Source organism: Camelus bactrianus, chromosome 11 (assembly GCF_048773025.1).
Source record: "Camelus bactrianus isolate YW-2024 breed Bactrian camel chromosome 11, ASM4877302v1, whole genome shotgun sequence".
In the NCBI taxonomy this organism is placed as follows: Eukaryota; Metazoa; Chordata; class Mammalia; order Artiodactyla; family Camelidae; genus Camelus; species Camelus bactrianus.
Genome location: NC_133549.1, coordinates 59,560,019 through 59,582,959, shown reverse-complemented (window position 1 = coordinate 59,582,959; position 22,941 = coordinate 59,560,019). Strand labels below are relative to the sequence as shown.

The following is a 22,941-nucleotide window of genomic DNA, read 5'->3' as shown; positions in this document are numbered from 1 at the left end:
ATTGTGCTCTGAATAGACTTGGTGTGGCACTAAACATTTTCATGCACACACATATATTTGGGCAAGGGAATTTTTTTAATTTAATTTTTTTTTAAATTTAAGTATAGTTGATTTATAATGTGTTAGTTTCAGGAGTACAGCAAAGTGATTCAGATATCTATATCTATACCTATATATCTATAGATACCTTTTTCAGATTCTTTTCCATTATAGGTTATTACAAGATACTGAACATAGTTTCCTGTACTATACAGTATGTCCTTGTTTATTTTACATGTAGTAGTGTATATATGTTAATCCCAAACTCCTAATTTATCCCTTCTCCAACCCCTTTCCTCTTTGGTAACCATAGTTTGTTTTCTATGTCAACACACATGTATTTGTGTAGGTAGAACATGTTTGGTGCCTTCCTGATGGTACATTATGGGCACTGAGAGAATCCCCACCCTCCAAAATGCTTTCCCACCTGATGTGTAAAATAGGGACCCTTATAAGTCATTTATGCCAGGAGGGGATAAGTTTCAGATTCCCTGTCCCCAGGGCCAGAGTGGGCACAATGAGGTCACTACGCTGTGACACTGAGGAGAAGGACTAGGATGTTGATGAGAATCAAGTACCGTGGACACATTTTGCCATTTTCACAACTGGCCACAGGTCAAACCTTTCTGTTTCCTTCTAGCCATTTCTTCATTCTCCAGCTTTTCCTACAACACAAATAGACACAAGCCTTGTGCTTTTAAAGGTTTTCTGGCCAGAAAATAAAACCTCAAAATACACTTTAGTTTCACTCTTCAGAGCAAGAAAAGGCTGTGTGCCTCCATGTAGGAAAAGTTAACATGTATACCATATTTTACACAATTAATATGTGGAGATGACAACTGAAAAAATCCATATAACATGGTTTTTATGGGTATTAAATGTAGAACACAGCAGGCACCAACACATTTTGGAGTAAAAATATTAAGGTTCTAAAAATGCAGCAGGTTGTTTGATCCTTAGTTTTAATCCACATTATTTCAAAATAGTCAACATCATTCCTTTTTACCTCGGGGATTGAAATTATTCTCTGAGGTCTACACTTTGTCATGTCTCTGAATGCTAAATATCAATTAATGTGAAAAGAGGAAAGTTGTGTAAAATATGAAAGATGGCCTTCTTACTCATCTGGTTCTCTGCCAGGCACAATGATTGGGGCTAAGCTCATACAATACTGTTTTAATTTCTTAGCAATTTTCTTCTCAGGGATTCCCAGACATTCTACACTCTCATTCACTTGTTATCACACCTGGAGAGCAAACAAGATGCAGGTAAGGTTCAGCTATCGTGCAACTGTCTTCAGGCCTGCGCCAGGCTTAAACCATCTGTCTGTGGTGTCCTTGGCATCTTTCAGAGATGGTGCCCAAACTGATGGACTCTACATATACAAAGTTCCACTATCTAGAAAACAGCTCTGTGTTCCTCATTTATAGACAGACAGGGTCACAGATGAGATTACCTTTCAGAAAATGTTCACTTCACCACCTCCACTCCCAGTTTTCTGGGAATAACCTACTTCCCCAGCATTCTGATGTGAACCTCTCTTGGCCCTGTGGCTAGGTTTGGCCTTTGGCCTCACGGTAAGCAGACTGTAATGCCCTGTCTCTTGATTTGGATTTGGCCGTCCATGTGATTTGCTTTGGCCTGCGGAATGTCTCCTGACACAGCACAAGACTTGAAATAAGCTTGCATTTGGCCACAGGAAGAATATAACTTGCGTAAGCTCTTGTTTAAGCGCAATGAGATACGTGGAACAGAATGTGATCCAACCTATAGCTTAGAGCCGCATCAACTGAATCCCAGGAAGTCCACCAATATGTGAGAAATAAGTGTTTATTGTGAGTCAGGAGCATAATTGTGGCAATCATTAGCTTAGGCTCTGAGTAATGTACTAAAGCCCTAATAATCTATTACCTACTGCAATTATTGCCTATTTGCCCTCTCAGGACAAACAGGATGACTCTAGCCTCCATCATCACCAGTCATCTTGCCCAACACTGCCACTTTCAAGATCCAAAGTCTCTCTTTTAATCATGTTACTTTCTATATAATGATATATATATTTGTAATTAAGAGTGTGTTCATGAACTATATCTCCTGAAAACTAATGTCCTTCAAATGATAATAAATACTCCTTGATAAAAGGATCAATAATCATATGTATTTGGGAAACACAAGGGTGAACAAATGCTAAGTTTTTGTTGCATGCCGTTTGCTACTGCAGAAGTTCTCAGAGCCTTTACTATGTAAATGCGCACTGGGCTTCTTCATGCAGAGGCGTCATTTTTTAAACTTATTGACCATGGAAAATTCATTTCCCAAGAACACAAACATCTCAAAGGTCACTAGTGTTCCACAACACTTAATTTGGGAAATGGTTGCCCAAAGAATAAAGCCAAAAATGAATATATGTATGTATATGCATGATTAGGACACTGTGCTGTACACCAGAAATTGACACATTGTAATTGACACATTGTAACTGACTGTACTTCAATTTAAAAAAAAAACTAAAAAAAAAAAAGCCAAAAACCTAGCATGATACTCAAGACTCTCCACAGTATGGCCCAAACCTACATTTTTATCACATTTTCATGTTTTTATGTTTTCAATTATAGAAATGTTGTAATTTTATTATGAAAATATAGAAAAACAAAAGAAAGGAAAAAATTATATACAGTCCCCATCCAGATTCTAACCAGTATTGGATTTCTATTTTATTTTCTTCCAGTCTTTTTTTTTCTGACGTATAGTTGACATACAATGTTATGTTAGTTTAAGGTGTACAACATAGTGATTTGATATTTAAACACATTATGAAATGATCACAATAAATCTAGTAACCATTTGTCACTATACAAAATTATTACATTATTATTGACTATATTCTTTACACTGTGTACATCTCCACGTATAACTGGAAGTTTGTAACTCTTAATCCCCTTTCACCTATTTCACCAATCCTCCCACCCTGCTCTCCTCTGCCAACCATCAGTTTGCACTCACTAAGTCTGTTTCAGTTTTGTTTGTTCCACATACTGTTTTTTAGATTCCACATATAAGTAAGATCATATGGTATTTGTCTTTCTGTGTCTGACTTATTTCACTCAGAATAATACCCTCTAGGTCCATTCATGTTCTTACACATGGCAAGATTTCATTCTTTTTATGGCTGAGTAATATTCCATTGTATATACATATTCACATCTACTTTATTCATTCAACTATCAAAAACCACTTAGATTACTTCCATATCTAGACTATTGTAAATGATGCTGTAGGAGCACAAGGATGCATCTATCTTTTTGAAATAGCATTTTTATTTTCTTAGTATATACTTAGAAGTGAAATTGCTGGGCTGTACAGTAGTTCTATTTTTAGTATTTGGAAGAACGTCCATACTGTTTTCCACAGTGGCTGCACAAATTTATATGCCGACCGTCAATGCGTGAGGGTTCCTTTTTCTTGACATCCTCCCCAGCACTTGATAATTCTTAGCCTTTTTTGATGCTAACCATTCTGTTAGGTATGAGGTATTATCTCTCATGGTTTTAATTTGAGTTTCCCCGATGATTAGTGAAGTTGAGCATGTTTTCATGTGTCTATTGACCATTTGTATGTCTTCTTTGGAGAAACAGTATTCAGCTCCTCTGCACATTTTAAAAATCAGATTGTTTGTTTTTTTTATGTGGAGTGGTATGATTTTTGGAAATATAATATAATATATTATCAAATATATCATTTGCAAATGTCTTCTCCCATTCAGAAGGCTGCCTTTTTTTTTTCTGTTGATGGTTTCCTTTGCAAAAGCTTTTTAGTTTGATGTAATCCCATTTGTTTAATTTTTCTTTTTTTGCCCTTGCCTGAGGAGATAGAGCCAAATGAATATTGCTAAGACTGATGTCAAAGAGCATACTGCCTATGTTTTCTTCTAGGAGTTTTAGGTTTCACGTGTCACATTTAAGTTTTTAATCCATTTGAGTTTATTTTTGTATCCTGTGTAATAAAATGGTCCAGCTTCATTCTTTTTCATGTAGCTGTCCAGTTCTCCCAAAACAATTTACTAAAGAGACCATCTTTTCCCTATTGTATATTCCTGACTCTTTTGTCTTAGATTAATTGACAATATAAAGCAGGGGTTTATTTCTGGGCTCTCTATTCAGTTCGATTGATTTATGTATCTGTTTTTGTGCCAGTACCATAACTGTTTTAATTTCTTTCAATTCGTCGATATGGTATATCTGGCTATTTCCATTCATGTCTTCAATTTCTTTCATCAATATCTTAAAGTTTCCAGAATATAGGTCTTTCACCTCCTTGGTGAAATTTATTCATAGGTATTTTATCCTGTTTGATGCAATTGTAAATAGAATTGCTTCCTTAATTTCTCTTTCTGACAGACCATTATTAGTATACAGAAAGCAATGGATTTCTGTATATTAATTTTGTGTCCTGCAACTTCACTGAATTCATTTCTTAGTTCTAATAGTTTTGGGGTGGCATCTTTAGGACTTTCTATATACAGTATCATGTCACCCACAAACAGTGACAATTTAACTTCTTCCTCTCCAATTTGGATTTCCTTTTTCTTTCTTCTTATCTGTTTGTTGTGGCTAGGACTCCCAATACTATGTTGAATAAAAGTGGCAAAAGTGTGTTTCCTTGTCTTGTTCCTGTTCTTAGAGAAAATGCTATCAGCTTTTCAGAGTTAAGTATAATGTTGGCGGTGGGTTTGTCATATATGGCCTTTATTGTATTGAGGTACATTCCCTCTATGTCCACTTCGTTGAATTTTTACCACAAATGGATGTTAAATTTTGTCAAATGCTTTTCTGCATCTACTGAGATGGTCATATGAATTTTATTCTTTGTTTTGTTAATGTGGTGTTTCATGTTGATTGATTTGTAGATACTGAACCAATACAAACTTGAATCCCTGGGATAAATCCCACTTGATCATGATGTATAGTTCTTTTAATGTATTGTTGAATTTTGTCTGCTAATATTTTGTTGAGGATTTTTGCATCTATGTTCATCAGGGATATTGGCCTGTAATTTTCTTTTTTTGTGGTGCATTTGTCTGGTTTTGGTATCAGGGTAATGCTGGTTTATAGAATAGGTTTGCAAGTGTTCCTTCCTCTTCAATTTTTGGAATAGTTTGAGAAGGATAGGTGTTAAGTCTTTAAATGTTTGGTAAAGTTCACCTGTGAAGCTGTCTGGTTCTGGATGTCTGTTTGTTGGGAGTTTTTTGATTACTGATTCACTTTCATTGCTAGTAATAAATCTGTTCAGATTTTCTATTTCTTCCTGATTCACTCTTGAAAGATTGCATGTTTCTAGGATTTCATCTGTTTCTGCAGGTTGTCCAATTGGTTGGTATATAATTGTTAATAGTAATCTTTTATGATCCTTTATATATCTGTGATGTCAATTGTAACTTCTCCTTCATTATTGATTCCCACGTATCTGGGCCCTCCCTTTCCTTCTTCATGAGGCTGGCTAGAGTTTTATCTATTTTGTTTATTGTTTCAAAGAACCAGCTCTTAGTTTCATTGCTCTTTCCTATTGTTTTTGTAGTCTCATTTACTTCTGGTCTGACCTTTAGATTTCTTTCCTTCTAATTTGGGGTTCTGTTTATTCTTCTTTTTCTTATTCCTTTAGGTGTGAGATGATGGTTGCTTAAGTCTTAGTGCATTCTAAAAGCACACCATTTTAACTCCCCTACCGCATTTTATGTTTTTGGCATCTTTTTATTTTGTGTGACCCTTAACTAATTATTATAAATACAAATGATTTTACTAGTTTGATCTTTTAGTCTTCATACTAGCTATATAGGTGGTTGACCCAGTATCTTTACCTTTGACTTTACTGGTGAGATTTTTTTTCTTTCATGAATTTCAGATTTCTAGTTATGGCCTTTTCTGTTTAAAAAAGTCCCTTTAACATTTCTTGTAAGGTCAGTTTAGTGGTGATGAATTCCTTTAGATTTTGCTTATCTGGGAAACTATCTCTCCTTCAATTCTGAATGATAACCTTGTGAAATACAGTATTCTTCGTTGCCTGTTTTTTTCTGTCAGCACTATGAATGTCACAACACTCCCTTCTTGCTTGTAAAATTTCTGCTGAAAAGTCAGCTGATAGCCTTAGCAGGGCTGCCTGTATGTAACTAGTTATTTTTCTCTTGCTGCTTTTAAAATTCTCTCTTTAACTTTGGATATTTTAATTATAATGTGTCTTGGTGTAGACCTCTTTGGTTCATTTTGTCTGGGGCTCTCTGTGCTTCCTGGAGTTGAATGTCTGTTTCCTTCATCAGGTTAGGGAATTTTTCAGCCAGTATTTCTTCAAATAGATTTTCTGTCCCTTGCTCTCTCTCTTCTCCTTCTGAGATCCCTATACTGTAAATATTAGTATGCTTGAGATTGTCCAAGAGGTCCCTTAAGCCATCCTTAATTTTTGGTTTATTTTTTCTTTTTGCTGTTCCAATTGGGTTATTTACAATAGCCTGTCTTCCAGATTGCTGATACATCCTCGGTATCCTCTATTCTGCTGTTAGATGTTTCTAGTGTATTTTTCAGTTCAGTTATTGTGTTCTTCACGTCTGGATGTTGTTGTTACTGTTGTTTTCTGTCTCATTGTTGAAATTCTCACTGTGTTCCTCCATTCTTCTCATGAGTTTGGTGAGCATCTTTATGATCATTACTTTTAATTCTTTATCTAGAAGATTGTTTATCTCCATTTCGTTTAGTTCTTTTTCTGAGGTTTTTTCTTATTCTTTTCTTTGGAATATATTCTTTTTTTCTCCTCATTTTGCCTAACAGTCTGTGTTTGTTTCTATGTATTAGGTAGACCAGCTATGTCTCCCAGTATCCAAAGATTGGCTTTGTGTAGGAGGCATCTGTGGGGCCCAGTAGTGTAATCCCCCAGGTCATCAGAGTCAGTTGCTCCAGGAGTGCCCTTGTGTGGGCTGCATGTGCCTTCCTGTTATGGCTGGGCCCTGACTGCTGCAGGTACACTGGTATGTGGGGCTGGCCCCCCATGAAGCTAGCTATAAGAGCTGGCCACAACTGTTGTGGGTACTCTGGTGTGCAGGGCCAGCCCCTGGAGAGCCACTTTGGTTGGCATTGCTTGGTGGGGTTCTGATGACAGCTGAGGGACCTGCTGGGTAAGGCAAGGTGGAAGCCACTTGGGAGGAGCTCCAATGTCTGTGGAGGGCACCTGCCAGGTCTGGTGAAGTGGGGAAATGCTTTGAAGGGGCTCCAGTGCTGGCTGAGGGTGCCCACTGGGTCTGGCGGAGGTGGGGAGGGAGCAGGGAATTTGAAGGAGCACCCACTGGGTCAGGTCCATTGGTAAGCCTGGGGCAGGGCAAATCATGCTAGTAAGTTAGATGCAAAGAGTCAAAAATGATACCTGTCAGTGCCTGGCCAGCTAGAGGGTGAGCTGAAAAACAAAACAAACTGGTAACCACCAGCTCCCACGTAATCAGAGAAAGTTCCAACAGATCCCTGCCCCTCAGACACATGACCTAAAATTAGTCAATGCATCTCCTTCGCTTATGATCCAGGCACTTTTCAAATTGCTACTTCTGTACTGGGACTTGGAGCAAGTGAGTTTTTGCACATACCCTTTAAGTGCAGATTCTCAGTTTCTTGTATCTCTCCAGTCCTACCAGACATAAATGCTGCTGATTATCAAAGCCAGATGTTTCTTTTTGCCTTTAGTTGTGGAAATCCTTTCTGCTAGCCTTCAGGTCATTCTCAGAGATAGTTCCTCTGTACATAGTTGTAATTCTGGTGTGTCTGAGGGAGCAGGTGAGCCCAGTATTGTCCTACTCTGCCTTCTTGCCCCTTCTCTTCTTTTAGTCTTTACCTTACATTTTATCTGCATGTCATAATTTGCACACTAAAATTGTAAATACAGGCTTTATTTTTATATTTATAAAATATATTATAAATAAAATGTATTATTATTTTATTTTCATTTTTATTATGACATATTTCAAGCAAATGGAATTTACACCTACTATCCATTTTGCCAGATACTAACATCTTCATATACATGCCTCAGATTTTTATGTCTTCCTAAAGTAAAAAAAAAAAATTACAGAATGCCCAATGTCTGTTGTGTTGATCTCCCCAATTCCAAGTGCCTTCCTTCACTCTCCAGAGACAACCAGCATCCTCAATTCATCATTTCCTTGTATACTTTTATAATTTTACTACATACATTTGTATCCATAAACAAAATAAGGTTTGGTTTTTATGTATTTAAATTTATTAAGTTGGAATCATGCTATAAATATTCCTTTGTAACTTCTATTCCCTCTCTCAACATTTGGGTTCTCCCACATTGTCCTATGTAACTTATATTCAGTTATTTTTAATTACAGTATAGAATATATGACAAAATTTTAATTTATTTTTTCCTTTTAGTGGATTTTGTATCCAATTTTCTGTTATTACAAGCAATGCTGTAACAATCTGAAAATGTAATTCCTGATTATGTACATTGTTAATTCTCCTAGAGATTGTCCCAGTAATCTCTAAAATGGTTGTGCTAATTTATATTCTCACAATAAGATGTGCGAATAAAGTTCACCCTCACTATTATAGGTAAGTCAAACTTTTAAATTATTGCCCACTCTGATGGTTAGGAAAGCATATATGGTGGTTTTTATTTGAAACTCCTTTAGGACTAATGAGGCAAAGTATATTTTCATGTTACTAAACATTCAGATTTCTGTTTTTGTGAGATATCTGTTTCCTTTGAATATTGTAGGGTTTTGGGGTTTTTTTGTTTTGTTTTGTTTTTTTACTAAATTCTGTCCTAATTATAAGAGTAATATGTGCTCAGTTGTGAAATACTACAGCAAACTGTAAAAAAAAGAAAGAAAGAAAGAAAGAAAGAAAGGAAGGAAGGAAGGAAGGAAGGAAGGAAGGAAGGAAGGAAGGAAGAAAGGAAGAAAGAAATTCCCTCAAATTCTCCTGCTCACTGGTTAATACAATTAATGCTTTGCTGCATTTTCCTTACAGTCTTTTAATATACATAATTGTTTTAAACAGTTAAAGTGAAAAGAGGCTGCGGATTGGGCCTCTGTGACACAATTTTCCACTGGGCTGTTTATAATCCTTACTAGGTTAAATCCCAAGGACTGGAGTTAATACGTATTTGAAAAATACAGAACACCAGTAGTCAAGAGCTTTGGCATTGAAAATGGCCAGAATATAGATATTTGCTTTGCTTCTGTGTAGAGCAAAAGCAAATCTTTTGTTCAGTCATTTTCCAGGTTCTCTAACCCAATATTGTACATAAGTCATCCACTGTCAGCAAGCCCTTGTAGAGAAGAGTATTGTGAATACTGCACAGACTGTCATCTGAAAAGGAGCAAAGTGGAGGAATGATACAGCTCAAGAGTTGTATTTGGTGCCCAGAAAGTGGAATAAGTAAGAGTTCAGGGGAACGTTGCAAGGCTAAGCTTAGCCATGTTAACCCCTTTAGGCTTCAAATTACAAAATCTAGTTTTATTGAATTTTGGATACGACATGTGACATCAGCACAGTGCTAAGAATTTATATTTTTGCTCATTTTTAATTTCCTGTATGTTTATAGTATGTTTTTAAATAACGTGTTTTCATTTGTTAATTGAGGTATAATTGACATACAGTACTATGTTAGTTTCAAGTATACAACACAGTGATAAGTGTTTAAATACATTATGAAATGATCACCACTATCAGTCCAGTTACCATATAGAGTTAACACAATATTATTGACTATATTCCTGATGCTGTACTATTCCTTATGCTGTATATACCTTATGCTGTACCCGTGACTTACTTATTTTAATAATATTTTTAAATAATAGAACAATCACATCTATGAGTAGTTTCTGAGCCTTTGAGTAATGGTGATGGCCTTTCTGTTGCTTTCACGCATGAAAGACCATCTAAAATGCTCTTAAAATTCTTGGGTTACAAACTTTTTACCCCAAAGTGCTAAGATTTTTCTGAAATTCTGGCATTTGCTATTACTGAAAGGTTAAAGTCAGTCTTTGTAGGCAACATTTTTCTTTCTTCCTGGGTGAATGTAGCATTTATTTTTCTTCTTCTACTTCAAACATTTTGGCCAATTGTATTCAACTGTGGTTCTCTTTTCTTTGATTTTGTCTGGCATTTAGTGAATCCTTCTGTTCTCTATACTTAAGTCTTCGTATGATTCAGAGAAGTTGCTTTTTACTTAACATATGTCTTAATTATCACTTCGTCTCCAGTTGTTCTTGGTTCCTCCTGTTAAACACCTAAAGTCATTAGGTTTCATCTCTGTTTTCTCCCTTGGAGAGCCCCATCTTCTCCATCATTTTCATCTTTTTATCCTTTTCTCTGTATTCTGTAACTGCTCTAGAGCTTGCTCAATGTATCACTGATTTGACTTCCTCTGGTGCCTTTTCTATTCTTTACTGCTATCCAATTTTACCCTGCTATTTCATTTTTTGATGTTCCCAAAGTCCTTTCTTCACTCGGGCATCTTCCTTCTCGTCTCATCCAATATCTTTCATTATCACCTTCTTTATGACTTTCACAGGGACAGGATTGTCTTGCATTCCACTATTAATGATTCAGTTTTCTAAAATTCTCTTCTGTTAACTGGAAAAGAATTTTAGAAAAATTCTAAACAAATTCTCTGAGATTTGTTCCTACTGTAAGTCTTTAGATGAATCCTGTCCTCCTCTGTGGTACATTATTTTTTATATTCCCTCATATTTTATTTTTCTGTTTACTTTTCCTTCAACAAGGAAAGACCTTTATTTGATTTTCTTCCCCAATAGACAAAGTATGTGAATTGCCTTCAACCCCTTTCTTTGTGGACTTTGGTAGGGATTGACTTCCTTTCTCATACCCTAGCTGGAATACTCATTGGGGACACAGCTCCAAGTCTTAAACCCCGGAGTCCAGTAGTCTTTATCCCCCACTTCATCTATAATGACCCTGCTAGCTGAGAAGGCAAATTCTACTATTCCCTACTGCATAGTATTCTGACTTCCTGACTACACTCCTATTATTCTAAGGACTGGACTCCTCATACAGATCTCCGACTGGAAAAGGAGGTGCATAGTGTGAACCAATGTCAGAAATTCCATTTTCATTATTTTAATGGTTGAAGCCCTGCAGATCACTGAGGTATCTCTAAGTACTTACATCAATATTTTTAAAATGGAATCTTTGCTTAGTAGGAAATTTTAAGTACATATGTACTGAATTAGAGTACATCATTGAATGACACATAGAGAAGGTTTGCTATTCAACCAGATGGTCCCTGCCTCCATCTTATATCCTCCTTTTAAAAGTGTATGCCTGTTCCCTAGAAATTAATCTACTCATTTATTGCTCATAAAGCAATAAGACTTTAATCATTGTTTCTCAGTATGGTGTGGAAGTATCATTTCTATGCATCTCAACAAGGTCTCCTTAAATATTTCTGCCCTATCCATGAAGGCATAAGTAGTGGATAAAATACAATTTTGGTGTGGCAATCAGGGTTTTGGTTACAATTAGTAGACAATGACTCTGGCTGATTTAAACCAAAGGGAATATATTGAAAGGAAGCTAGGAGTCCACAGAGTTAACAAGTAAGTTGCAGATCAAGTTTGAATGTGACAGGAGAAATAGCAACCTAGAAACCTGGAATCAAGGATTGCAGAAATTGGAGGAATGAACTCACACAATAGAAAAAATTAACAAAACTAAGAGCTGGTTCTTTGAAAATATAAATAAAATTGACAAACCTTTAGCTAGATTAACCAAGAAAAAAAACAGAAAGGACTAAGCAAAATTATAAATTAAAGAGAAAGCATTACAATTGATAACCACAAAAACACAAAGGGTCATAAGAGACTACTATGGAGAATTATACACTGACAAATTAGACAACCTAGAAGAAATGAATATATTCTTAAACACATACAACCCACTAAAACTGAATTATGAAGAAACAGAAAATCTGAACAGACCAATAATGAGTAAAGAGACTGAATCATAAAAAATCAACAAAGAAAAACTCAGCTAAAAACTCAGGATTCACTGATGAATTTTACCAAACATTTAAAGAAAAATTAACACCAGTCCTTCTCAACCTCTTCTCAAAAATTGAAGAGGAGGGAACACACTCAAACTCATTTTATGAGGCCAACATTACCCTGATATCAAAGCCAGACAAGGACACCACAGGAAAAGAAAATTACAGGCCAACGTTCCTGATGAATATAGGTATAAAAATTCTCAATGGAATAAAAGCAAACCAAATTCAGCAGCACATGAAAAGGATTGTACACCATTATCAAGTAAGATTCATCCCTAGGATGCAAGGATGTATCAATATCAACCAATAAATGTAAATCAGTAAATGTCATACATCTCATGAATATAATGAAAGATGAAAAAAAATATGATCATCTCAGTAGGTACCGAAAAAGCGTTTGTCAAAATTCAACATCTTCTCATGATAAAAACTCTGAACAAACTGGGTACAGAAGGAATGCACTTGAACACAAAAAAGGTCATATATGTTAAGGTCACAGCTAATATCACACTCAACAATGAAAGGCTGAAAGCTTTTCCTCTTAGATCAGGAGCAAGACAAGAATGCCCACTCTCACCACTCCTATTCAACACAGTACTGGAAATCTTAGCCAGAGAAATAAGGCAAGAAAAAAGAAATAAAAGGCATTCAAATGAGAAAGGAAGAAATAAAATTGTCTTTGTTCACAGATATGACATTACACATAGAAAATTATAAAGATATCACCTATAAACTGTTATAATTAATTTTAAAATTCAGTAAAGTTACAGAATACACAACACACAAAAATCAGTTTCACTTGTATACACTAATAACAAACATTTCACACACATCAAAAAAATAAAGAAAACAATTCCATTTACAGTAACATTAAAAGCAACAAGATGCTTAGGAATAAATTTAACCAAGGAGGTGAAAAATCTGCACACTGTAAACTATAAGACACTGGTGATAGAAATTAAAGAAGATACACATCAATGGAAAGGTATCTCATTTTCATGAATCAGGAAGAATGAATATTGTTAAAATGTTTATACCACCCAAAGCCATTTATAGATTCAATGCAATTCCTATCAAGATTCTAATGACATTTTGTACAAAAATAGAAAATAATTTTAAAATTTGTGTTGAAAAAAATAAAATTTGTATGGAACCATGAAAGACTCCAAATAGTCAAAACAACCTTGAAAAAGAACAGAGCCAGAGGAATCACACTTTCTTATCTCAAACTATATTACAAAGCTATAATAATTAAAACAGTATGGTACTAGCATAAAAACTGATACATACACCAATGGAATAGAATTGGAAGCCCAGAAATAAACCCATGCATATATAGTCAACTAATATTTGGCAAGGGAGACCCATTTTTTTCAATGGAGAAAAACAGTCTCTTCATGAGTAGTGTTGGGAAAACTAACATATGCAAAAGAATGAAACTGGACCCTTATCTCACACTACTCACAAAAATTAACTCAAAATGGATTAAAGACTTAAACATAAGATATGAAACTGTAAAACTTCTAGAAGAAAACATTGGGGAGAAGCCCCTAGACTTTGACCTAGGCAAGGATTTTTTTAAATATGACATAAAAACACAAGCAACAAAAGCAAAAATAGACAGGTGGGACTACATCAAACTAAAAAGCCTCTGCACAGCAAAAGAAACCATCAACAAAATGAAAAGGCAACCTATGGGATGGGAGAAATATTTACAAGTCATATATCTCATCAGGGGTTAATATCTAAAATATATAAGGAATGCATACAACTCAATAGCCAAATAATAATAATAATAATAATAATAATAATAATAATAATAATAATAATAATAATAATAATAATAATAATAATAATAGTAATAATAATAATATAATCCAAATAAAAATAGGCAAAGGGCCTGATATTTTTCCAAAAATGATATACAAATGACCAACAAGTAAATGAAAAGATGCTCAACATCACTCATCATCAGAGAAATGCAAATCAAACCACAATGAGATATTACCTCACACCTGTTAGAGTGACTAATCAAAAGGATAAGATATAACAAGTGTTGGTGAAGGTATGGAAAAAAGGAAACTTTCATGCACTGTTGGTGAGATATAAATTTGTACAACCATTATGGAAAACAGTATGGAGATTGGTCAAAAAGTAAACAAATAATACTACCATATGATCAAGCATTTATCCAAGAGAAATGAGATCACTATCTTAAAGAGACAGCTGCATGGAATAGAGGTATTCCTAGAAATGAGTGCCAGATGTTTTTCATTTTATAATAGCCACCAATGGCCTTGCCAATGGCAAGGGTGGAGACCATGGCATCACACCTAAAAGTTCATAAATCTGGTACTCTGATAGAAATAGCACTGACTTCTAGAACCATCTTTACCATTTTGAAGTTTGCCTATTGAATCCTAGTCATGGTTACCACTTATACAAATGTTGGGCGAAGTTCAGTGACTTATTTTCAAGAAAGAGGACTACAAGGTTATGCTTCTGAAACTTTAATGTACCTCTGAGTCATCTACAGATCTTGGTAAAATGCAGATTCTGATTCAGTAGGTGTGGGCTGGGGCCTGAGATTTTGCATTTCTAAAAAGCTCCAATGTGAAGTTGAAGCTTCTATTCACATATCAGAGTTTGAGTAGCAAGGCTAAAAGGGTATAACAATGACTCTTCACAGATTTCTAAACCTAATTGAAGAAAAATGATCCTGACTTTATTCTCATGACCTGTCACGTATAACCTCACTTGCAACATCAAAAGGTCAGTGCCTGTCCACTGCCTTGGAACATTTTCCACAGGCCCTGAAAAAGCAGAAAGCTAATAATCTAGGATAACTGTACCTTTAGTCCATACAGACATCATCTAAGATTGTGTTTAAAATGTAGATTCTCTGCACTCTTATCCCCCAAGGATTTGGCTTAATGGTGCCTGAAATTTGCATTTTTAATATGTAGCCCAGGTAATTGTGATGAAGAAGGTACTTGGACAGTCCTTTGAGACATACTAACCAAGTGATTACATACGTATTATTGCTTAGTGTCATACACTTAGGGTATAGACTATGCTGCTACAACAAAGACTACCTCCAAGCACAACTGCTTAAATAAAATAGATGATCTCCTTTATCTACTGGTACAAAGATAAGAAATTCAAGGCATATCAGCTTTCTGCCATAATGTTATCATGACCCAGGTTCCTGCTATCTTGTTGTTTTATCATTTCTTAGGATGTTGTCTTTGACTTCCTTTTCCAAATCTGAGCCACACCAACATTTATAATCCAGCCCACTAGAAAGGAGAAAGAGAAAAATTGAAGGGCAAGCTAATTTCTTCTTTTTTACATTTATTTGGTTTACACTTTACTGAAGTATATTTTATATACATTAAACTGCAGATATTTAAAGTATGCAATTTGAAGGTTTTGCCACATGTCCATCCCTAGGTGAATAAAAAATCATTTATTTTAAGCAATGGATGCAGATTGTACACACAGTAAACACTGCTAATAAACTAGGCAAAAGGCCACACCAAGTTGCAAAGGAGGCTGGGTAACACTGTCTGAAACCAGGCACCCTGTGCAAAGCTGCATCTCTAGTACCACAGAGGAGAGAACAGACTTTGCAGGATGGTAAGAAACCTGCAAATCCTGGCAGATTTTCTTCACGCCTTAAAACTCAAAACAGGTATCTCCACCAGGAGGGCCTTTCTGTCCCTCAGACCTGAATTAAGTGTCCTCCTCTGCTCACTCAAACCCATCACTCAAAACTCTATCAATATACCTAGGATGGTGAGTTACTGAAATGACTCCTTGAGTCTTCATCTATGTGTTCCCTTTTGGCATGTGTTTAGTTTACCTTTGGCAATAGGTGACAGAGCTGAACTAACCTGGTACACTTGTGAAGGTTGATTATGACTGATATTTCCTTTTTAGTATTAAGAACCACAATCTCTTATTTGACAGGTGCCCACTATGTGCCAAACACCATTCTAGGCCCCTTAAGTACAGTATCTCTCCCACTCTTCACAAGTCTGTGAAGTAGGAATTATTAACCCCATTTCATTGCTGAGGAAGCCCAGGCTTACTGAAGTTACAAAACTTGCCCCAGTCCACAGCGCTAAGAGGTAACAGAAGCAGTTTACCTCTCTGATCTAAAGCCTATTCTCTTTCTGTATGAGCACATCCTTTCTCCACTGTCTTTGTTTTGACGATAGATCACCCTAAAGACATACTGCGCATATTTTAATTTTTTTCAGCATTTTAATACACTTTTCTACCTGCCTTGGAAGGAAATGTTTCTTAGCTTCCTTTTCCATCTGTGTGCTATAAAATTATCTGGAGGTTATTATCGCTTGTAGAATCTAAGAACTAACCTGATTTGAAACCAGAACCTTGTGTCCAAATTAGAATTTGAGATCTGGCTTTATAGCACATTTCAAAGATGGAAAAATGGAGACACAAAGATGAAAAATGGAGACACAAAGATAAAAAATGATTGGTGGTGTCAAATGGAGCATTGGCTCAATGGGTGACCAGTTTCCTGTCTCTCGGGAGGGCAGTATGTGTTTGGAAAGGGTATGAATTGTGTAGCCAAACTACGCAAGATTCAAATCCTGATTGCCCCTTGCAATGTGTGATCTTGGGAAAGCTTTCTAATTTCTCTGAGCTTGCTTCCTCATTTGTAAAATGAAAGTAATAATATCTGCCTTACAGAGGCGCTGTGAGTATCAGAGATGAATTATGCAAAGCTCCTAGTACAGGGCCTGGCACAGAGTGAGTGCTCGTTAACTGTTAGTTCTCTGTCTCTCTCTCTGTCACAGGCTAGCCTTTTCCCAGAGCACATATTGCCTTTCACAGGACAATGGTCTTTCCCCCTTTCCAGCACTCACATAAATCCCTCACTGTAGAAATCTACAGCTAAGTATGTATGAAGCAGAGTCCATTCGATAGGCTTTTTTTTTTTAATTTAAAGGAAAAAAAAAAGTAAAAAGTGCTGAGCCAATATTTCTACTCTTCAGTTATTAAATATTAATCGATGTCAGTGCATTTGAGGGAGCCTTTAGCTGTGACAGGTGAACTGAAAGTAGAAATTCTGAGTTAACGAGGCCTCCTGGCCTCTTTGGCAAAACGTCAGGGTGCAGGGTGTGGTAGAGAATAATTAACTGATAAACAGCCTTCTGAAAAAGATCCATAACTATGAAATTGGGTACAAAGACAAGGTGGCTCTCATTTTTTTCCAAAACATTTTTTGGGGGATTTTCAGGGTTTTTTTTCCCTGACTCGACCCTGATTCAGTACCCCCTAAGTCGGAACGCCCTTTAACTGTTTTGTTTAGACTGGGCTATGGAATGACTAGGCTGTTGAAATGATGAATCAGGGAGCGCTGCCGGATTTCTCACAGTCTCTCTGAACAATGCCCCATATCACACTTACACTGACAGGCTGTATTTTTATATTTGACATGTGAGAGGAACATGGAAAATAACACACTTGACAGCGCCTTAGATACCAGTCATACATCTTCCTAACACAGATTGATGGGTGGAAAAGCATATTATTTAGTGAGCCCTTCTTAAGCTCTCCAAGGGAAATATATAGATCCACCAGCAGATTGACTGGAAACTCATATTAACATTCCTTACAAGCAAGAAACAGAAAAGCAACCACCATCCATTTCGGCACTAGCAAACAGATCAGAAAAATTAGCAGAAATCAATCCTCTACCTGTACATTTCTCATTGATGGGTCGTGGTTTGCTCCTCCTCAGCCTAGGAATCAGAGTAGGTGGAATTTCTCCATTGAGGCACATTGATCTTTCTCAATTTCAAACCAAAGGTGAAAGATAAGCTGCTAAGAAAATTGAAGCCACAGCTATAGCTGCTCAGGGATACAAGCTGAAACAGAAAAAAAACTGAGATGGAATCGCCGTGGCTAACCGTATGACGATGGGGACACTCAAAGAACCATGTGGGACTGTGGCTGCCACGTACTAGAGGACATAAGAGAAGGAAAAGGAAATAAATGCCCTCTAGAGTGGATGCTGTAATGTGCCAGAAAATCCTCCTCCGGGAAGGCAAGATTTATTCCCACAGTTGCTGGGAATACTGCTGATGACAGCTCTCCATTATTAGACCTCTTCAGGAAGTGCCTCTGCTGAAGAGAGCTACAGTATGAGAACAGTATGCTGCCTCATGAAACAGCCCATATCCAGAGGCTGGGCAATACAGAAGTATAAAGGCCTGGCTGTGATCCCCAAGAGAAACAGGTGTGGAGGGTCATCGTAGGTTCAGAGCCCCATGAGTTAGCCAAGACCTGCACTGACTTCACTGTATGCCCAACCCTGCTTCCTCCCATTTTCTTATACAGGTGTCAATCCTCAGAGCATCCCATAATAAATTCCCTGCATGCTGATCTCCATCTCAGAGTCTGTTTCCAGAAATATCCAAACTGCAATAGTCCCTTCATCTCCACCAGCCCTAATGTACCATGTAAATTAACTACCCCAATGAATAAAATCCTATGATGCTATCAGAAATGTGTATGTTTAATCAGCTACATCATTTTGAAACCCAACGCATAGTGATTTCAATTTTCAAGATGAAAAATAAAACAGAGAAAGACGAGCACCATCTTGTGGAAGGACCTGCCATTGTAATTTTCAAATCCTCTCTTGGGTGTAACAAGGAGTTTTTGTTAGTTGGTTGGGTTTTGCTTGTTTCTTTGTTTTTCATTATATGCCTAACATGAGGCAAAAGCAAGTGAAGAAAAACGTCCAGGAATCCTAACAGAAGAACAGAAATAGGTAAGATAAACGTTTTTCCTATTGTAGATGATACAAAAGGACCACTAAGAACCAGGTATTCAGATCACTGATTCTTAGGATGGCAGGTACCTGGCAGTCCCGTTTCTAATGGCAAACAGTAGGCTATGAAGACGTTGAACTAGCTGTTTAATGATTTTGGAGAGGAGGAAACGGGAACCTGAGACTTGTTTAGAATCTGACAGCAAGTTTTAAGCATTTGGCTCTAAAGGTACCAAATCATATGCTGCCTTGTGTCTTTGTCTAATTTCCCTAGATTCTTCCTTTCATTCTCTGTTCCCCCTTTGCTTCCTCTGTTTCTGCTGTCTCCTCTTTGGCTCTCTTTCCCATTTCCTCTCCCTCCCACTTCATCAGAACTTTTTTAACTGACTGGAGTTTCAATAGTAGTTGCATCACACAGATTGCTATTCCAGCAATAAAGCACTGATTTGGAAGAGGGTAAGAACTTCTCATTTCTGTGTACAAATGTGATTCAAATGCAGTGAACTAATTTATTCTGTAAAACTTAATTAAAACCAATTAAAAAAAAAAAAAAGGAGACAGCTCCAGAGGGAGTAGTAACTCCTTTGGCAGGACCTGGGTGAGATGCATTCAGCTGGGACTCCAAAACTTAACATGTGATTTGGCCCTATGATTTTCAGAGGACTTGGTTTGGTTTTATATGCTACTAAAATGCTCTTAAGTATTTAATGGTTTACTCCAATTGGGATCAGTTTTGTTAAGCTTCTCTAAAGTTTCCCACAGGAAAGTCCTGGTTTTTTTATTTGTGACTGGAATATTTTGTGGTTTTGAAAACTACCACGAAAATAAAAAAAATGCTACTTTTGAAATTTTCCAGATGCAGACAAGTATATTTTCATATATCTTACATCCCATTTCTGGTTTTGAAGTAACTTTGTCTGACAGAATGAGTAAACAAGGTCAGAGCAGAACTTGCAGGAATAGTCATTTCATGCTGAACTCTCCAAAACACTTTAAGCTTCTTGATTGTATATCTCCGTCTTGATCACTTTTAAAATCCCTTGCACCAAACAGAGAAATAACAGATACTAATGGATGGATGGATGGATGGATGGAGGGATAGATGGATAGATGGATAGAAGGACAGAAGGTTGAAATATATCCATGAATCCCAAAGGGTTGGGATACACTTGCTTATATTCTTCCTGCTGGGATTGGAATTAGAAGAAAAGATTGGAGCTGCTCCACCAGCCCAAGTTAAGCATAGAGGAAGACTGCTAAGCATAGAATCTCAGCAAAATCTCATACTCAGCACGAGCTTTGCCAAGGTAGGTACTCTGTAAACAACGGATAAACTGAATTGTCAAACTAATCAACAGTTGCCTCAAGGGCACTGCAGAAGGAGTGACAATGGTGATTATTTCCAATATTTTATTATGAAAATTTCCAACATACAGAAAAGTTTAAATGATTTTACATAGAACATCTCTATACCTAGAACCTAGATTTCACCACTAACATTTCACTCTACTGCTTGATTTACCACATAACTCTATCTGTCCATCCTTTTATTCAACTAACAACTAATATTTTATGCATTTCAAATTAAATTGCAGACATTGGGAGCCTTTTCCCTAAATACTTTAGTATATGTACCATTAGAGTTCAATATTTGTTTTGAGTCTCTTCCTTTGATTTAAAAGTGGCCATTCACTGAATTTTGACAATTGCAAACATCTATGTTATCCAAGTCACTATCAAGATATAGAACATTACCATCACCCCAGAAAATTCAGCAGTGAAGATCTGAAATTCTTTGAATTAATTTCTTTATGTTTTTACCTAGAAAGAGACTGGTCTAGGGATAACATAAAGAACTTGAAATCTGATAGGAACTGTCCATCCTCACAGAAAAACTGCTTCAGATCTCAAGCCATTAAAGAGTTGCTTTACTCTATTTATTTTAGAAAAATCCGAACTCCAAATGCACAACTGATGGCAGGGGAGAGATTTATGTGGATGTACAACATTAGCTGAAAGTCCAGTAAGCTGGCAAACAGGCAGGAGAGAAAAAGACAAAATTAGACTCCTAAGTTATGTGGATTTTTTAAAAAATAATATATACAAATAATTTTTGTCATAATAACAAATAAGTTGTACCAGTTAATACCTGTAGTGTGTTTTCTTTGTACTGGATATTCTTGGGACATCACCTTTATAGGGGGAAAAAAAGCAACCAAGAAACCCTCTGTGAAGTTGTACATGTTGCCAAATTGAATTCAGTGCCAAGCTAAATCCCTACCACATGGTACATATAAGTTGAATCTCTTCCAAATGCACGGTTCCTTCTTAAGTAGCTGTGTTGACTAATTACATTCATCAGGATAATTGCACCTAAGGAAAGGGTACAATTATTTCTACCGAGTGGAATGTTGACATCATTTAATGACGAATTAATGCATGTAGTGACAAAGTATGTATTTAGAGAGGAAATAAAGCAGTTATCAACAATCTGTTTCCAAGAGAGAATTTTTAAGCATGTCTGGTACATTCAAGTATTCAGAATGAAGCTAATAGATGTTTCCATGGCACACAAGACTCAGTCTCCTTCTAAGGCGATGCGTGCCAATGAATTGCCATCACCCAGGCACTAATGGGCCCTACGTCATGGTTAAAGAGCAGAGCAGCAATTAAATCGGGTCCACTAGTGCCCACTTACACCACCATATTTCAAAGTGACATTTCCAGTCATTGTTCCACACGAATAGTAAACCCACACCATCCTTCTTCGTGGGTGTGGCAAATTTTAGAAAATTGCAATGCAGAGGGATTATACCTAAAACCTCTACTGGCTAGGACTTAGAATAGCCATTGATGGATAAGAACCCTAAACTTCATTCCTTTATTTGTGCATTCAACCCATACTGATCAATCGACTATTATATGGAAGACACTATGCTAATTGCTATATAGTAACCCAAAAAGTATCAGAAAAGAAATCTACTTTTAAGATTATAACCCCAAAAGGATCATCCATTCATTCATTCAGCAAGTCTTTTTTGGGACCTGCAGTGGACTCTGTGGTCCTCTGCCCAAATACTCCTTCAAGATGAGGCACCCATTTTCCCCAGCTGCCCAGGGTGTAAACTCTTGATAGTTCACAACTGAGTGACTCTCCAGGTATTGCTCTAGGCTGAAAGAACACACATCCCCCTTTTCAGAGGTATCCGCATCCAGGGACTGGTGGTACTGGAGTACAAAGGGTCTTGACTCAACTAGGACAACTAAGAAGAGCTCCAGCTCCAGATCTCACTACAGGATCAACTGAGGCCTCTCGTGAAACTGCATCACAATTTAGCTTCTCCATCTGCTCAATCTTGTATCACTCATCACGAGTGCTGTTACTAAAAGCACTTCTCAATTAACCTTCTGCATGCAAATCTCAAACCCTTAGAGTTTGTCACCTGAGGCGCCAACCCAGGACAGTTACCAACAAAAGTGATTCTCGAAAGACAATTATAAAATGGGATTTAGAAGATGGATCACCTACCTCCAAAATAACTAGTGTGCAGTTATGGTGCAATTGTTAAAAATTCCACTAACAGAGAACTGAGGTGGAAATGAAAGCCTAGGAGTGAAAATGGCCAATGTAAGATGGTATGAGAACCCAAGGGCCTCCTTGGTAATACAAAAAAAGCTCTCAAATCCTGCAGCCAGAGAGTAGAAAGAACTGATGATCAGACCCAGGCAGAGATACAGAGAAGGCTGAGTTCTCCACACCAGCATGTCTTCTATACTCAGGGCAGGGCCCTGATTGGGAAGGAGTGGAAAATGGAGACTTGAAAGGGCAGCACAGTGGTTGATATACCAGCAAATCTTGATTCTTTAGATACCTTCAGATTCCCTTGAATCCTCTAGCTATTCAGAAATTATCTTCCCCAAGTCTTATTCTCCCCACCCAGTTATGCCTGAAGATGGTGCTGAAGCTTTTGCTTTGCAAAAATAACACACATCCCCTTATGATTTACTCCACCTCCCCTCCT

At 36.8% G+C, this 22,941-nt stretch overlaps 1 long non-coding RNA gene across 6 annotated transcripts in view; it reads right to left on the bottom strand.

The window, feature by feature from the left end:
* The window catches only part of LOC123617697 (uncharacterized), a 549,026-nt gene that overhangs the window by 275,599 nt on the left and 250,486 nt on the right, over nucleotides 1-22,941 (bottom strand). The gene's annotated exons all lie outside the window — the stretch shown is intronic.